This window comes from Buteo buteo, chromosome Z, assembly GCF_964188355.1.
Source record: "Buteo buteo chromosome Z, bButBut1.hap1.1, whole genome shotgun sequence".
NCBI classification, from domain to species: Eukaryota; Metazoa; Chordata; class Aves; order Accipitriformes; family Accipitridae; genus Buteo; species Buteo buteo.
The window spans coordinates 24,173,802-24,189,908 of NC_134204.1; the positions used below are offsets into that span (position 1 = coordinate 24,173,802).

General features: G+C 38.4%; 1 protein-coding gene across 8 annotated transcripts in view; it reads left to right on the forward strand.

Annotated features, from left to right (window-relative positions):
* ERBIN (erbb2 interacting protein) overlaps positions 1-16,107 on the forward strand; it is a 127,342-nt gene that overhangs the window by 20,396 nt on the left and 90,839 nt on the right. For 7 of the 8 annotated variants that reach the window (XM_075020886.1, XM_075020890.1, XM_075020892.1 and 4 more), the window contains exon 3: positions 3,124-3,237. The exons of the other annotated variant lie outside the window; for it this stretch is intronic. The gene's annotated coding sequence lies outside the window, so the exon portion shown is untranslated. The remainder of the gene's footprint in view (positions 1-3,123; positions 3,238-16,107) is intronic. 8 annotated transcript variants of the gene reach the window in all.

Sequence of the window (16,107 nt, forward strand, 5' to 3'; positions counted from 1 at the left end):
AACTTGATTAATGGAATATTTCTAATGAATTTTGCTGCTTTAAGTGATCATTTCCATTGCTCACTGCTATCAGTAATTCTACCTATATTGTTAGGATAGTGGTGTGATGATGCTTCTTGGCTTTGTGTGGAATATGTAATGAAATGCAAGTAACGTCCATTATGATGTTCTATCTGCCATCTTCGCCAGTCAGCCTAGTCAAAGTGATAGATGGCCTTGGATTATAATGTAGTATTACTAGTGATTTAAGCATAGGCTCTAGGATATGTTATTTCAAAGTCTGAAAGCAGTTGATAGAACTTCACTTCCTTTTTTGCAATAGCTGAACAAAACTTCATATAGCTAGGCAGACCCTGATCTTTCATATTGTAGAGCTATTGAAAAAAAGGAACAACAGTAACAGGACTAGAAGCAGAGTACAATGAAAAAAATTTCTTCTGGTTTTTAATTCACAACTTTTTTTGAAATGCAGCATGATTTTCACAAGTGTGGTCGTGGAGTAAAAGCCAAGTTGATTGTTCTCCTAGTTGTCTCTGCAGCCAAAAAAAATACTTGTTCTCTGTGAATTGTTGTCTGCGAGGGATGATTTCGTGCATTCAACAGCATGAATCTATCTAGTTCTGAAAAGTCCTGGTTGTTCATAACTCTTCTGAAATGAGTTTATAACTCAAATGTAATATGGGTGCTTTTTCATACAGTGACCTGCCCATCAGGGGTTTGAGTTAGAATGGGTTCTTGCTGTTGATTAGGCAGCATGTGTTTTAATTAAAAATTAGGAGTATCTGATAATGAAAAAGCTAGAAGTAGACTGTAGCCTTAGTTCTACTTAATTTCTAAATTATGTTGTGGGGAAAACTTGCGTTAGGGGAAGAAGTTTCAGAGCAAAAATCTAAAGATGTGTAAAATGCTTATTTTCCTTCTCCTCTCCAACCCTTAACTTTGGGGGTCTAGCTTAACACTGAGCACTTGTAGCATGTATGCCAGGGTAGTCAATTTTTTATTAAAGAAAAAAGAAATCTTGAATTTTTGACTTAGTAACAAGAAGGTGCTTAATGGTCATGGGAAATACATTGCAGTTGCCAGTGGAGTTAAACTGATGCCTCTTTTGAACTTTTGTAACAGAATCTTATTTGTCAGTAGAGGGAGAGAACAGAGGGTGGAGGACTGTTCAGTCCTCTTTTCTGGTCCTTAGATAATCATCTTCTATGTAACAATCTGTGCAATTGTCTATCATTTATATAGCCCTACAGTTACTGTATTCTTTTCCTTGCTACCTGGGATATAGTGGAAGGGTTGATGATTGAACCACTAATGGAGGGTACTGCAGAATTCAAGACTTGATGCAAGTGGTTGCAAACTTGAACACGTAATCTGGAAGAGTCAGCATGTTCAACAGTCCACTGTCTATCTATGAGGATGGCACTTACATCTCAAATTGAATTGAAAGTTTAACCTTCTGTGGAAGATTGCAAGACAAGGGAGGGGGAAGTTATTCAACTCTTCTTAGTTAAGAGCCAAGAAAGCTGTTTCAGTCTTTATATCATAGAGCAGCAGTTCCTAAATGGAGTGTGTATGAAGGGAGTTGCTGGCCAGATATAAACTTGATTTAATACTACTTATGTTAGCATTTTCAGTCATGCAAAGATTTTGGCTGTAGGTGGGAAAGCAGTAGGAAAATTTCAGAAGGAAAGTTCCAGAGCCACCACTATAAGGGACAGCAACCCAAATTTTTATTCCTGAGCAAGCCAGGAAAGTAGCAGTATAGTCATCAACCCTGGCATTCTTCAGTCGCTAGCTGTGCTGGCCATGGCACCATGGTGAGCTGATACCAGCAATGTTTTGGAAAAGGTAGCTGAGATATGTTAAATGATTGTGTCAGTATGGAGGTTTTAGAGTTTGTTAAATCTCACAGAGCATTCTGGAAGTGGCAGAAACACCTATTTTAATGATGATTTTGTTACTGCTGTTTGCCTTAGAAGCTTTAGGAATCATGAAACTCAGTTTCGTGACTGTATATTGAATGCTTTGTGAAAAGAGTATGCTAATCAGGATCTGATGTCCTGAAGAATCTTTTTCTTTCAGGAAAGATGCCAGTTATCGACTTAGAAACCTAGATGTATTAGACACAATATTTTTTTTTCTTTTTTTGGTGGGATGTATTTGCAGTTTTAAAAGTGGATGACAAAACCATTCTTCCATAATTTATCGGCCTTTCTTTCCTCTGTATTTTGGCACCTTATTTGAACTGGCTGCAACAAATGTCATCACGATGATGCTATGGGTGTGTTCCATATACATCTTAGACTTACTGCATTATTCCGGTGTGCTAGCCAGGACCACATAATAAAACTTTGTATCCTCAACATATAAAGTATATGGCAGTACTCCACAAAAGCTCACCAGGCAGAATAAGCTTCTCAGAAATAGATCCAACTACTTGTAAGCAACTGTTTCCACTGTTGCCAATGGCTGTGGCTGCAGACTTTCAATAAAACCTCATGTTAAGCTAAATTAAAGGCAGCTGGCAGGTCCAATTAAAATAATTGCAGCTTTTTTAAAGCCTCATCTGTTGCAAGGAGTTGTATTTCCCTATGAGGTCTGTGGGAGTATTTGTGACAGTGTGGGTGGTATAGATTCTCTTTCAGAGAATGTGCTTGAGTCTCACCAGAACAGCAGCGCTTTAAGAGGAAGTCATCCAGTGGAGGTCCTGCACATAACTTCTTGTTGGTTTTGGTTACATTTTGTTAACCTGATAATTGCATTAAAATTCCACTTATGTAAACAACAGAAAGGGAGCTGTTTTGAACTCAAGCTTGCTAGCAATGCGTATGTTTTGGTTTTGGCTGGCATAGAAGGAGGAGATGATAATCGGTTCTACCTTTTTTTTGTGTTTTGGCACACTGCTTTCTCTGTTTGCAATACTTTGAGGTTTGGCAGAGGACAAAAATCAGTGATTGTAGAATGGTAGTTGTGGTGGTAAGTTACCTATTACCACTTCTGTGTCTTCTGTGTTTAATTCTGATGTAAAACAAAGTTAATGTGTGGATTTGAAACTGTCTTAGTTTTTGTGCAAGGCCCTTTATACCTGTCATCTTGAAAACACTTCTTAATTCTTTTTCACAGATCCATGTGGATGGTTTAATAAACTCTGTTCTGCATCCTGGTGATTCTGTGGTCCAAGTTCAGAAACTGATTCAGACTCCTATGGTGTGAATTGGCAGTGGTGGAGTGATTCGGGTAGGTGACTGTCCAGATGTGTTGAAGGAGATAAAGGGAAAGAAATGTTTTGGGTGCACTTACTGTTTCAGTTACTGTACAGTGTACTGATAATATCTTCTCTCACCCTCACATGTAAGAATGACAAACTTGTTTTAAGTACTGAATTTGTATTACAGTAGCTTGTAGGGAAGATGCATAAGAACTGTAAATTGTTGTTGCTTTCTGGGATATTCACTGCAGTGGTATAGTCTGTTGCACTTGAGTCACAGAACATGGTCTGGGTGTCTGCAGTTTTAACATGTTGATATGGCCCTGTGTGAGCACTTGTGTGTAGGCAACTTGGCTTCCATTGCTTCTGCTATCATTTTCTGCATTGTTTGTTTACTTTGAATGCTATACAATGTATGCAAGGTAGTAACCCATTTTATGGTGATGTATTCAGGTAGCTCTATGCAAAAAGTAAAAGCAGTTTCAAACAAACAGTTTTGCCCTGGGTAAGCTAACTTAAATGCTATTATCCTATCTAGAGAAACGTTAATATGATTGGGGGTTTTTGTTTGTTTGTTTTTGGGGGGTTGGCTTTGGGTTTTTTTTTCAGTTGCAAGCATGTACTGTTTTGGTTCTGTATGCTTGTTATATTGTTAGTGGTATGTTTTGGGGGGGCTGGGAAGGGGGTTTTTTTTGTTGTTTAAACTTATTTTTAATCCCATAATTCAACAGCAGATACACATAGCTCATTGTAAAGAATTATAGGGACAATATAACCAGAATGATGTGGCATTTTTTTTAGTGTGTGCCTAATTGAAGTACCAGAAAAATCTTCAGTAGGTCACAGTATGTTTTGATCTTAATATACTGGAGTAGGATCTCCAGTAGGATAAGTTTGATCTTGATGTACCTAGTCCTAATTAGGACCTTTGAGCAAACACATTTTTCACTCTGCTTTCTCCATCTCTTGCTCTGATTTAAGAATGTAGGTAGAATACACTCACAAGTATTTGTAACTATCCACAGAAAATACTTGACTTCTGAGATGGGAGATATTTTAATAGTAAAAATACTGTTTTAAATGCTTAATAGTATTGTTGAAATGATGTGCTTGGAAATGCAGGTGTCATGACATTTAAATTAAGAACCATTATGAAAAGATAGTACAAGTGTTAGAACTTTTGCTTGAAAGTGGGTTTGTGGGAAAAGAGTGGGTTTTAATTAAAAAGGTTAGTAAAGAGGAAAGGCAAGAATATTTATTTGGAGGATCAGACTTCATTTTTTGAGAGGAAAATCCTAATTATATTTATTAAAAGTACTTGATATTCTGTGTGAAGGCTTCAGAATTGCTGTTTCTGTAGATACTTGGTTACAGAGAATTGGATAAAGTGCTATTTTTCTCTATTAAACTTTTGAGATTTCTTTCACAGTTATCTGACTAGTGAGTGATACCATGAAGAAATCATCACAAAAGAGAAGTGATTTTATCATGTGGATAGGCTGAGACTTTTAATAAGCTATTACTGTCCTATTTACTGCCAAGCTAACAATGACAAAGCAGGGAGTTCAGGCAACAGTGCAACAGCTTGGATTTAGAAAGGGTCCTTTCCTTCGTTACGCTGTTCATATTGTTCAGTAACATTCCCTGATATGTATAAGAGAACAAGCTGATTCATGTTTGTTGAGAATAATTTTATATTGAATTAGAATCTTGTTTTATAATCCTAGTTTCATTGTTGATCTGCTTGTTTCCACATTGAAATGCTTATTAAGTCTTACTAAGATAATTCAAATGGAATGCTTAATCTATAGTTTATTTTTTGTTGCTTTGTAGTAGTTTGCTCTTATTTTATGACTAGTTTCTTTTCCATTCCAAACTGTTGGCTCATTAGCAGATTTGATTAATGAGCCTTTATTGGGGGAAGAAAATCTCTGCTAGCAAAAAATAACAGGACTGGGAAGCAAATGCTGGCTTTGTGATAGACTTGTGGCTGCAGGCAGATCTTGAATAGTTGAATTGTAAAGCATGTTATGATGAAGTATTTACTGTAGGTATCACAAGAGATCTAGTAAGTGTTCCTGATGTTTTGTGATCTTCTTGGATAGAGGCTTCTTAATGCCAATTGAGTGTGTGTTCTCCAGCTTCTCAAAGTTTTGTAATGAATAGGTTTCTGGAAAAGGTGCCATAATTTGTCAAGCTGCTAAAACCACAATGAGCACGCTGCTAAATGCTGAGGTCAAACGTGAAGGAATGTATCAATGTGTATTTACAGGTACTGAAATTTGTGGTGAACATAAAGATCGTAAATGAGTTCTTACTTACTAGCTGAAATATATGAAAGAAACTTAAGACCAAATGTTAAATACCAAAATTTGTCATATTTTCTTTTTTTTTCCACTTTTTGTAATCCATACTCTGCCTAATAGGTGAATTTGACAAGTCCCTGAAATTGTCACTTGTACAGAGTGTTGCAGCTTCTTTTGCAAGGGAGTATATTTCACCTTCTGACTATGCTTTATTTAAGGATACAGTTTTGAAGCTGTGTGTAATTAGAGTCAGTTAAGGAAAATCCTGTTTCATTATCTTGCCATCAAGACTCCCACCTGAATAAAGAAAACAACATTGGCTAAAGAGGGCCCCCTGCATCCCATCCCTTTAGTATTCTTGTGGCTCCCTTAATTCAACAGGTTCTGGACATGTTCCAAGGTTCTTATATAAGCTCTGGTTTGCATATTTACTCTGTGAGCCCTCTTGACTTGCTGATTCATTTCTCCTTGTAGCAATAAATGCTGGCCCAAATCTCCCCCTTCCTAGTTCTATTGACAAGTTATGGCATGAAGTGCCTGCTCAAATGTATCTCAGGTGGTTCAGCTATAAAGGTTAAACCAGTCAGCACAAGATGTGTTTTATGTTGGCAGTGCACTTTGGGAACTCATCGTTCTGTCAGCCTGCTGTTCCCTGTAGTGCAGAAGAGGTATGGACAAGCTGTCTCGATAGGTGAAATGATTCTCAGGCCCATGGGCATTTCAACACTAAAATGTTTTAGACTGCTTTGCTGAATGTTATTTTGGTTTAAGGATTTGTGAAGGATAGTAGTTTGTCACTTAAAATGTGTGCACTGCTGACAGTCTGTCTAAAACAAGATTAGGTTATCAGAGGGTTGGCTTGAGTGGTGAGCTTCCTGGTTGTCACAGGGCCTGAATTAGATATTCTAAGGAAAACAATGTTCATCCTGGCTGCATTTAGGCAAATTTTTTAGTTCTACACAAAGGCTAGGTATTGGGAAACTCCTTCTTGTGTTGCATAAGCAGTTCTTGAATCTTATTTGTCAATTCAGCAACTAGTAAATAAAAAACTTTATATACAGTGCCATAAATGTGTATGGTGGTTTCAGAGAAAAAGTATGCAGAGAATACTTCTACCTTATTTAATTAGCATGGCGCATTCTGGCTTCCTCTTGTTCTTTCCTCTCTCCTCTTCTTTTCTAGCTACATTGTTCAGTGGAGATAGAATTAAGTGCTCACTAATGTATGCTAGCAAACTTCCTTTTGACGGTTGTCTTTGAAGGTCTTGGCCAATGCAGTTTGCTGGTTTGAGAGTATTGGTGCCTGTTTCTTTAGTTAAGATATGGCTTCTATTTCAGTCACAGACTTCATTGACTGTTTCCTCCTTTTATTTTGTTTGTTGTTGTGTGTCCGTCGACCCCCCCCCCCCCCCCCCGATTTTTTCTTAATGATGTAATTGTATACGTTATAATATGAAAGTATATTTTCCTGCTAATGGGAAGAAATGACGATGAGGCAGAAATGCCTAGTAAAATGTTTTAATTTTGATGATGTCTTAAGCAACTGTAGGGAGCTGTAATGGATGTGCCATCGTTTGTTTTTCTGCCAAAATAATTTTTTATATAAAGTACAAATCGTACAAGTTTACAAATTTAACTGCACAAGTCTATATGAAGTACAGATTTTTTCCAGTACTGTTGCTGCGTCTGGAGGATCATATAACAATAATGTGGAGAGCTGCGCAGACTGATGTATTATAGAACTCCACATCATTATGAGAAATATTGGCTGTCACTAAATAAGGACAGAAAATGGAGCAGGCTAGTTTGCGGCTAGCCAGTCTGCAAGAAGTTCAGGCCAAAGAAGTCTTGTACATGGAAAGCAAAAAAAAGTGAGTTGCTTTTGATTTGTAGGGAAGGGGTAGTATATGAAGAGTGCTGTGTATTTAGGAATATCCAATTACCATCAAGTCATTATCCTGCAGATATCATGTCCATAAAGATCTTTAGCCATCCAAGACAAACTCTCATTCTGAGGGAATTTACACCAAGACAATTGGAATACAGTAATGTATAAATGGACAAAAGGCAGGTACACAATGTTTCTGGAGGTCTAGGTGGTCGTCTGACTTTTGTCCTGCTGGTTTGCCAATGAGGACAAAGGCAGATTATGATAAAAGTGAGCTCGCTGACTAGGTAAGTGGTACAAAAGGTTTTTCTGTTGTGGAGCAGTAGCTTGGGTTTAGGGCAAAAAGAGAGAACAGATTTTTCTCCTAAGAGTAACTGGAAGTGAACAGCAGTTACAGAGGAGAGGCAAATAGAATAGGTAATAAAACATATGCAGAAAGGAAAAAACAAACTTTAGTCTGACATAAAACCAAAATACTGGAAATACTGCTCAGCAAGGATTGATGAATAATTCTAAGGATCTTTATAAAGAAAGAAGTGTTAGGTACTCAGTTTGGAAGGAAAAAAGAAAGCTTATGGTTGGTCTGTCTAGTATCACTGGAGCTTGGTAGGAAGAGTGATGTGTTTGATGGTTAAAATAGCTGCCTATAATTTAGGAAGGGCAAAGTGAGGAAAAAGGATAGTGCTATTTTGATTCAGTTAGCTTTACCTATTTACCCATTTTTGACTTCTGAGAACTCAAAAAAAAATTAATACTTGTTAATTGGTATTCTCTCTGGTAAGCCACAGTATAAATATCTTGCTACAGACCATCAAATTGCTTTTACGTACAGGATGACTAACTCCAGAAGTACAGGAAACTTAATTTTTATGTGCAAGTGGTCTTGTACTGCTAACACTAAAACATTCCTTAAAAAAAAAAGATGGATGCAGTATTCTTAGAAGTCACTGTAGAAGGATTTGGAGTTGCACCTGACATTGAAAGGTGCCAAGTAACCAACTGTATATTTAAAACCTCTTTGTATTTGATAAAGTATGAATGGCTATGAATTGCTTTTGATTGTACGTAATAAATACAAAGTTTAATCAGCAGCATTTATTTGTTCCTTTTTAAAAATAGCACTTGGAAGCCATTCAGCCAAATCATCTGTACAGAAATTCTTTTTCTACTCCAGTTTTAAAGGGAAATCAGTGAAAGGATGTTTTACTAGATGCTTAGAAAACAACCAATGTAGAACAGGGTAATACTGTAGTAGTGAAAAGTGTCCATCTCTTAATTAAATGGAGAGAAAAAAATTACAGCAAAGAGTTATGGGTTAGAAGCTAAAGACTGCAGAAAGTGAGGGGTGCAGGAAGTTTGCCTAAAATTTATTGGATGCTAACATTAGGACCACTGAGGTGCTTGAGAATGAGATAAAATATATGAAACCTTTGTTTTTTATATACTTAAGAGTTATGTTTCAGTTGCTTAGCAAAATTGGAGACTTTCATTATTGAGAAGAACTTGATCAAACTGACTCCTTTGTAGGCTTGTTCAACAGACAAGTGGTTTGTTTTTAAAACGTCTTGATCATTTAGGAAATTATTGGATTATAATCCTACAATTAATTTGGTTCAGTCTGGTTTTAGGTTACAGGATTCATATTTTCCCCCAGTATATCATGTGAAATAATGTTTTATTCTTATGCTCCCTTCCTCTCCCCCTTGAACTAGTTGCATACATGAGAAAGGAGCACTGCTTATCTTTTGCATGTGACTGTTGCTGTTTGAGGATACTTAACTGCTTGATCTGCCTGTCATTCTTGGCTAGATGGAGAAGCCTCTGTGCTCTTTTTGCTAGTACCAGGCTACGTAGAACTCAAGCCATTCTCTTGCTCAGTTTATGTGCTTATATGGCTGCTGTTGTTCCTTCATTCCTTCCCTACCTTTTGTGCTAAAATACAGACTTCAAGTAAAAAGTATTCCAGACTTATTCTAAATCTCTATTTGCAGTTACAGATGTGTTCACTTCTGCTTTGAATTTTCTAGTTAGAAAGCCTAAACACTTGTACCAGCATAACTCTACTGGTTTTATTATGCATATGTTGGTATAGATGTAATGTGTAATGCATTTTAATGTGTTTAAGAGCAGGATGGGTAAAATCAATTTTTCCCAAACAGTATGATCAACCTTTGTGATGATGTAACCTAAAGGAGTTTTAGTAAACAAACTGGAATCACCTATTATGATTCAATACAAGTGTGGGAGAGACAACAGAGTATATGTCCTTGAGGACAAGTTAAGGTGACCTAGATGGATAGAGGACCACATGATGTGGGGGTGGTGGTGGTAAATATTCGTTACCTTGATGAGCAAAGATATTTTCACATCAGCAGCCTGGTAATTGTCAGGATTTTATTTTTAAGCATTGTTGTGAAGGTGAGAGATAAGGAAGAAGATGAAGGAGTTTACAGTGAATTAATTTTATATGTGTGGCGATGCTGTCAAAAGTTGTTTTGAAAAATTGATGATGGTGACAGAAGCTAACTTTATTAACTGAAAAGTAGTCTTCCTCTTGATTCTGAATGAGAAAATAGTTTGGAAGAGTAAGTGAAAATAAGCTGCTTATCTCTCTAACGAAAAAGGGGGAAAATGGGGGTACTTAAACTAGCAACACAGTCAAGCAGCGTCCTAGAAATGATTTTTGTAGTAAGTGGTGCAGGCTGGTGTGGTTAAGGTTTTATTTTGGGTGTTGGCAGCAGGGGGGAAGTGTGACTACAGGAACTCAAGGGATATCGCAAAATGAAGTGGTTTGGACCGCTTAAAGAATCACCTTCAAGGGTATTAGCAAAAATTATTTAATAGGAATTGATAAAAGTGTGACTTCACAGAATTCAATGGCAAGGTTCACTCTTAATACATGGATGAAACATACAAAGGAAAATTAAGTTAGAAACAAACTAAAATTATGTATACAGAGACTGAGAACACAATAGGGTAAAAGAGAAACATACAAAAGAAAATTGAGTTTGAATTGATTTCTTGTGATTTGTACAGAGCTCAGGAATTTGTAAAACGTAGGGGAGACCCTCCCATTGAGTCACAAGGTTCAGAGAAGACCCCCTTGCTTTCTAAACTCCTGTCAGAGTCTAGGTGCAGCTGGATCAACTCCTAGTCCCAGACTTGGTCAACAGTTTATATCTGAAGGGATTACGAGTATAATAGCAGCCTTAGATTGATTCACAGTTGAATAAAGTTCACAACAGTAACTTACGTATAGATTTGAAAAGCAATATTTGTAGTAGACTTGTTATAGAATATTCAGGTTGGTACACACACACATGCACAAAGACACTGAAAGGTGTGTATATAAGCAAGTAAAAGAGATATACCTGTTAAAAAATTCCCCCGAGTTCAGTGAAAATGTTCACATCAAATGCTTTGGCATTGTTTTGAGTTTGTGTGGCAGGGTTGTGGTAGAGGGGGGGAGCTGCAGGGGTGGCTCCTGTGAGAAGCTGCTAGAATTTCCCTGGCTCCAAGTTGGACCCACCTCTGGCCAAGGCCAAGCCCAAGCCCATCAGTGATGGTGGTAGTGCTTCTGGGAGAACAGATTTAAGAAGGTGAACCTGCAGTGGAAAGGGGAGTGGGATGTGAGAGAAACCCCTCTGCAGACAGTGAGGTCAGTGAGGAAGGAGGGGGAGGAGGAGCAGGGGAGGAAGGGATGTCCCTGCAGCCCGTGGTGAGACAGCAGGCTGTCCCCCCCAGCCCATGGAGGGGAGCGGGGGAGCAGATGCCCACCTGCAGCCTGGGGAGGACCCCACACTGGAGCAGCATCTTCAGATGCCCCCGAAGATGGCCATGACTCTATGGGAAAACCCGCACTGGAGCAGTCTGTGCCTGATGGACTGCAGTCCATGGAAAAGACCCACGCTGGAGCAGTTCATGAAGGACTGCAGCCCGCAGGAAGGACCCACGTTGGAGAAGTTCATGGAGAACTGTCTCCTATGGGAGGGACCTCACGGTGGAGCAGGGGCAGAGTGAGGAGTCCTTCCCCTGAGGAGGAAGGAGTGGCAGAGACAAGGTGTGATGAACTGATCCCAACCCCCATTCCATGTCCCCCTGTGCTACTGGTGGGAGGAGGTAGAGAAAATCAGGAGTGGAGTTGAGCCTGGGAAGGAGGGAGGGGTGGGGGGAAGGTGTTTTAAGGTTTGGTTTTACTTCCCATGATCCTGTTTTGATTTGATTGGTAGTAAATTATAATTATTTCTTTTTTCCCCCAAGTAGAGTCTGGTTTTTGCCCATGGCCATAATTGGTGAGTGATCCCTCCCTGTCCTTTTTTTGACCCATGAGCTTTTCTTCATATTTTCTCCTCCTCATCTTATGGGGCAGCGAAGGAGGAATGATTAAGCAGCTTCGTGGCGCTTTGTTGCTGGCTGGGCTTAAACCATGACAGGCATCTTTCTCAACAGGCAAAGGGTCGAGCCTCAAGGAGTGAAGGGTGTCAGCCCACGTCCTGCTGGCTTTCAGCGGCAGACCCCTGATCTTTGCAAACTGAAGAGTTTGCAAGCTCTGAGAAGTGTCCCACTCAGAGGGAAATGCTGGTCGCAGCCTGCTGTGGTCCAGGAGAGGTCAGAGGGTCTCACCTAGTACTGCTGTTTATAGGTTCGTGAAATGATTGGCTTTAGTCATCAGCAAATTACTGGGATTGCAGTAGCACTGGTACCATTTCACATGAGCTGCGATTCAGATAAGGAAGGCTCCAAGGCTGTCAAAGAATGACTTAAGATGCAGAGATGGGATGTTCCAAGGCTGTCAGGAGAGGACTGAGATATGTCCCAAGGTTGTCAGGAAATGACTAATTATCCCTACTCCTGCACCCAGCCTCTGCCAGGCAACAGGAGTCCTTGGTACAGTCAGTGCAGCTCCCTGTCTTAGTCATGCAAGAGTTCCTGGTACGGTCAAGGGATGTTTAACCTCCCAACTCATTACACTTATGCTGAGGCCTAGTGAGCCTTCCAAGTTCACGTGTCAACCCAGAGAGGGGGAAGAAATGCACCACCACAAGGGAGAAACAACTGAGGAGAGTTGTGCGTCAGAGTAACAGGCAGGTACTGATGATTTCCACAGAATTAATCAACGCATGTGATAAGAACATTTGTTGGTTGAGATTAAGTTTTGGTTTTATATGCACTGAATTTAAGTAGGCAGTCCCCAGAGGGTGCTCATCATCTAGAGCTTTCCTGTGAGATGGAAGAGTGTCGGGGATACTGTGGTGTTAGAAAGGTGGGGGAAGAGACTTAAGGTGGAAAACAACAATAAAAGAGAGGAAGAAGCAAAAGAGTGGAGAGGAATGGGCTAACCACCAGCACAAGAAATCACAGTGGAATGGATGAGGAAGCAAAAGAGATGATTCTTTAGGGGCTCTTGCCTTCACTGAAGACTTTTTCATTGGAAGGATCACCTGTAGAGCAGTACTAGGGTCTTTGAGAAACCTTGGACTGATAGGAGCCATTAGCAACCCAATGAAGTTTTTCTTCTTCCCTTTTTATATGTCTTTCCTTATTTTCCTTTTTATTCCCATACCTCTTAGAGAGAATTTTGACTAAGAGTAAAGGCTATTCTTTTGAATTTCCCTCGTTTTGATGCACCTCAGCTGTATTTTTCTTTACATGTGCATTTAAACCAAACAACTGATTGGAGATAGAGATGTGGTTTCTGTAGGGAGAAGTTACCCAGACATTTTTACATCTAGCAAGATTTAAATATAAGACTCATTAGTCTTAACTAATGGGTGTTAGATAAATTGGTTAAGCTCTGTCTCAGTGTTTGCTATTGTGGGTTTAGATACTGGAATGCCAGGTCTAATTGAAGCTGTTAAGAATGTTTTTTTTTAACTGGAGCACTAATAGCACTATTGCTATCTAACTGCTAGTGCTCATTCTGGTCTCTGTTTTTATAGAACATGTTGTAGCATTTATTCTCAGCCCAGTCTCTTCTTGGTGTGAACACCAGGCAACTGTTAACTTCAAATGTGTTATTCTCTAATTTGTATAGTTTTATGGGAAAATGGGACTACATACGTTGTCATAGAGCACATGCATTAGAACTGTGTTGAATGATTTTATTCATGACATTACCAGTCTGTCTCAGTTCTGATCCTGTAATGGTATTAAAATGAAAGCTGGTATTTAGAACAGAATTAGTCCATTAATCTCACTACTGAGATTTTTTTCCGTACTAGAAAAAAATTTTAATGCTTTTTCAGCCACTAACAGAGATGACTGACATGTTAAAAATCAACTGCTGGAAAAGGTTGATTTTTTTTTTCCCCAGCTGCAGTGTCTTATTGCTAGACAGAATATTGCATAGAGATATCATCTAATGCAGTTTAATAAATGTCTATTTTTCTGTCTAAGAATTTAGAATTTGGTAATCTGCAGATAAACAGGTGATTTGCTTTATTGCTATGAAAGCTTTAAATACAGACTTAATTGTTTTGTCCAGATTTTTTTATTGGCTTGTTGGAGAATATGTGGAAGAGCCAGAATAATTGATTTTAGATTAGATTAAGTGGATATCAGGTTGTTTTTAGAGCTCACATCCAGTTGTTTCCTTCTTCACTTAGAAGTGAGAATGTAGCTGTATCTAAAAACCAAAAAACCTCCATTGTTTGGCTATTGGATCTAATAATGCATTTCATACATTACTGGAAGATACTGTGAACTGGAATGGGCAACTGCAGTAAAAAGGATTTTGGAAGATGCATGAATATAATTTTCAAAATGCATTTTAGGGCATGCAGTTCGGTAGCACTTCTATCAATATGTGAAGGACACATTCTTCCAGGCAGTATATTTCTCCAGGATGACCCTTCAAAGAATGAGAAATTGGGAATAAGGAGAAACCTACTGCTGATTTGCAGACTACGCACAAACAGCAGTTTCTGCATGTTACACTTAAGCTGTGTTAGTCTAGATTAAGTTTAATAAAAAGCCATGAAGAATTGAGGCAAAACAACCCTCACTACAATGTAATTATCAGAGGGGACACAGCAAACTTGTATTCTGTTCGCTTCCAGACACTGCCATCTTCTACCTAGGGTTTTAAATAACAATGGTGTTCTTGTTTTTTCAGATTCAGAAGCTATCTCTGCATTGGTTACTTCAATCTGCAGAGTTGGTGTTTTTTTGACAGAAAAAACTAGGACTATTTTCCAATCAGTTGAATTCAGCATATTATTTTCCTTAAATTTTCTTGTGAGCTGGGGATTAATTACCTTGCAGCTCTGCGATTTTAAATTATAGAAATCTTTATTACCTTAATTAACTGTTTGCCTTTTAGTTCAGGTGGCTTGTGGTCCTGGACTGTTTTTGTGTGTTACCAGAAGATTGTTATCCTGTTACGTAGTAAAAACCCAGGGGGATTTTATAGCTCCATTCCATCCATGAAACAAATCACTTCTAGAACAGTATTTGCAGAATATAAATTAGCTTGCAACAGGGGTTTGGATAGCTTTAAATTATATGGTAAAAAGTGACAATCTGCTCCTTCATCATTGGTTCTCGGGCAGGTAGTGAGGAGATCTGACAGCAAGCCAAGCCTTAGTGTTTAGAAGTTGGCTCAAACCATGAGATTAAGCAGCAGCATTAGTCTTTTCAAGAGTAATGTGATAATGTCACAGAGAAATGGATCATACCTCAGTGGCAGATGGTGCATGCCTGTGTGAAGTGTAAGACTAAAAATACATTTTGGTTTGACGTTGTGTATGTTTAGTCACAATCAGTAGCTGTTGTGGTTAGTTGTGAATTTAATATCAATTCAAACAGGAAACTTCAACTTCCAGTAAGACACCTTTTCAATTGCTCATAGCTTATTAAAAAATTTTAATACTGGACACTTGCCTTGACAATATATCCATACTTCAAATCAGTGCATTTTTGAAAATTCATCTCTGATTCTGCTTTGTTCCTGCTCCACTATCTAATTCCTGATTTGAATATAGAAGTGTATTATTCCTCCTGGTGTCTTCCTTTGTTATTGTTTATAGAGAACACTGACATTCAAGAATTGATCTTCCTAATGTGCATATGGGATGAGTTAATGATGTACTGTTATGACAGTGAATTGATGTGCACAATAATTGGTAGCTGAAGCTATAAAAAGTATCTGACAGTTCTTTTTTCCTTTAAACTGACTGAAACAAACAATAACACCCTAATATTTTGTATCACTTTGTATGTTAAGAGCACAGCTGAGGTTAATTTAATTCATAGCTATGAATGTTTACCAATTTCTCAAGCAAGTTCTCCATTACTAATTGTGCCTGTAATCATACTGGTCAGTGATGTCTCCTAATTCGACTTTGTAAAGCAGTGAGGAACAAAATAAATGTAGAAGGAAGTAAAAGGTTCATAATAGCAATTGTTAATTGGAAAGTTATGCCTGCACATGTGTGTGGGGGAAAATGACATCTAAAAATAGATTTAAGTGTTGCTCGACTAGCAGCACTCACCCCTGCCCTGGGAGGAAAGGGAACTCAGGAATTTACAAAGCCAAACAATGACTTGGCTGGTAGAGTGAGGTCTATAATTAAGTATACAATTATAGCAACTGTTTGCTGTTAGTTTCTGCTATTTTTGAAACAATTTTAATTTGAAATCTCCATTATGTTATAAAATTGTGTGTTTGAAATATGGGAAATGTAAAAGATTCATCCAGTTCCTAAT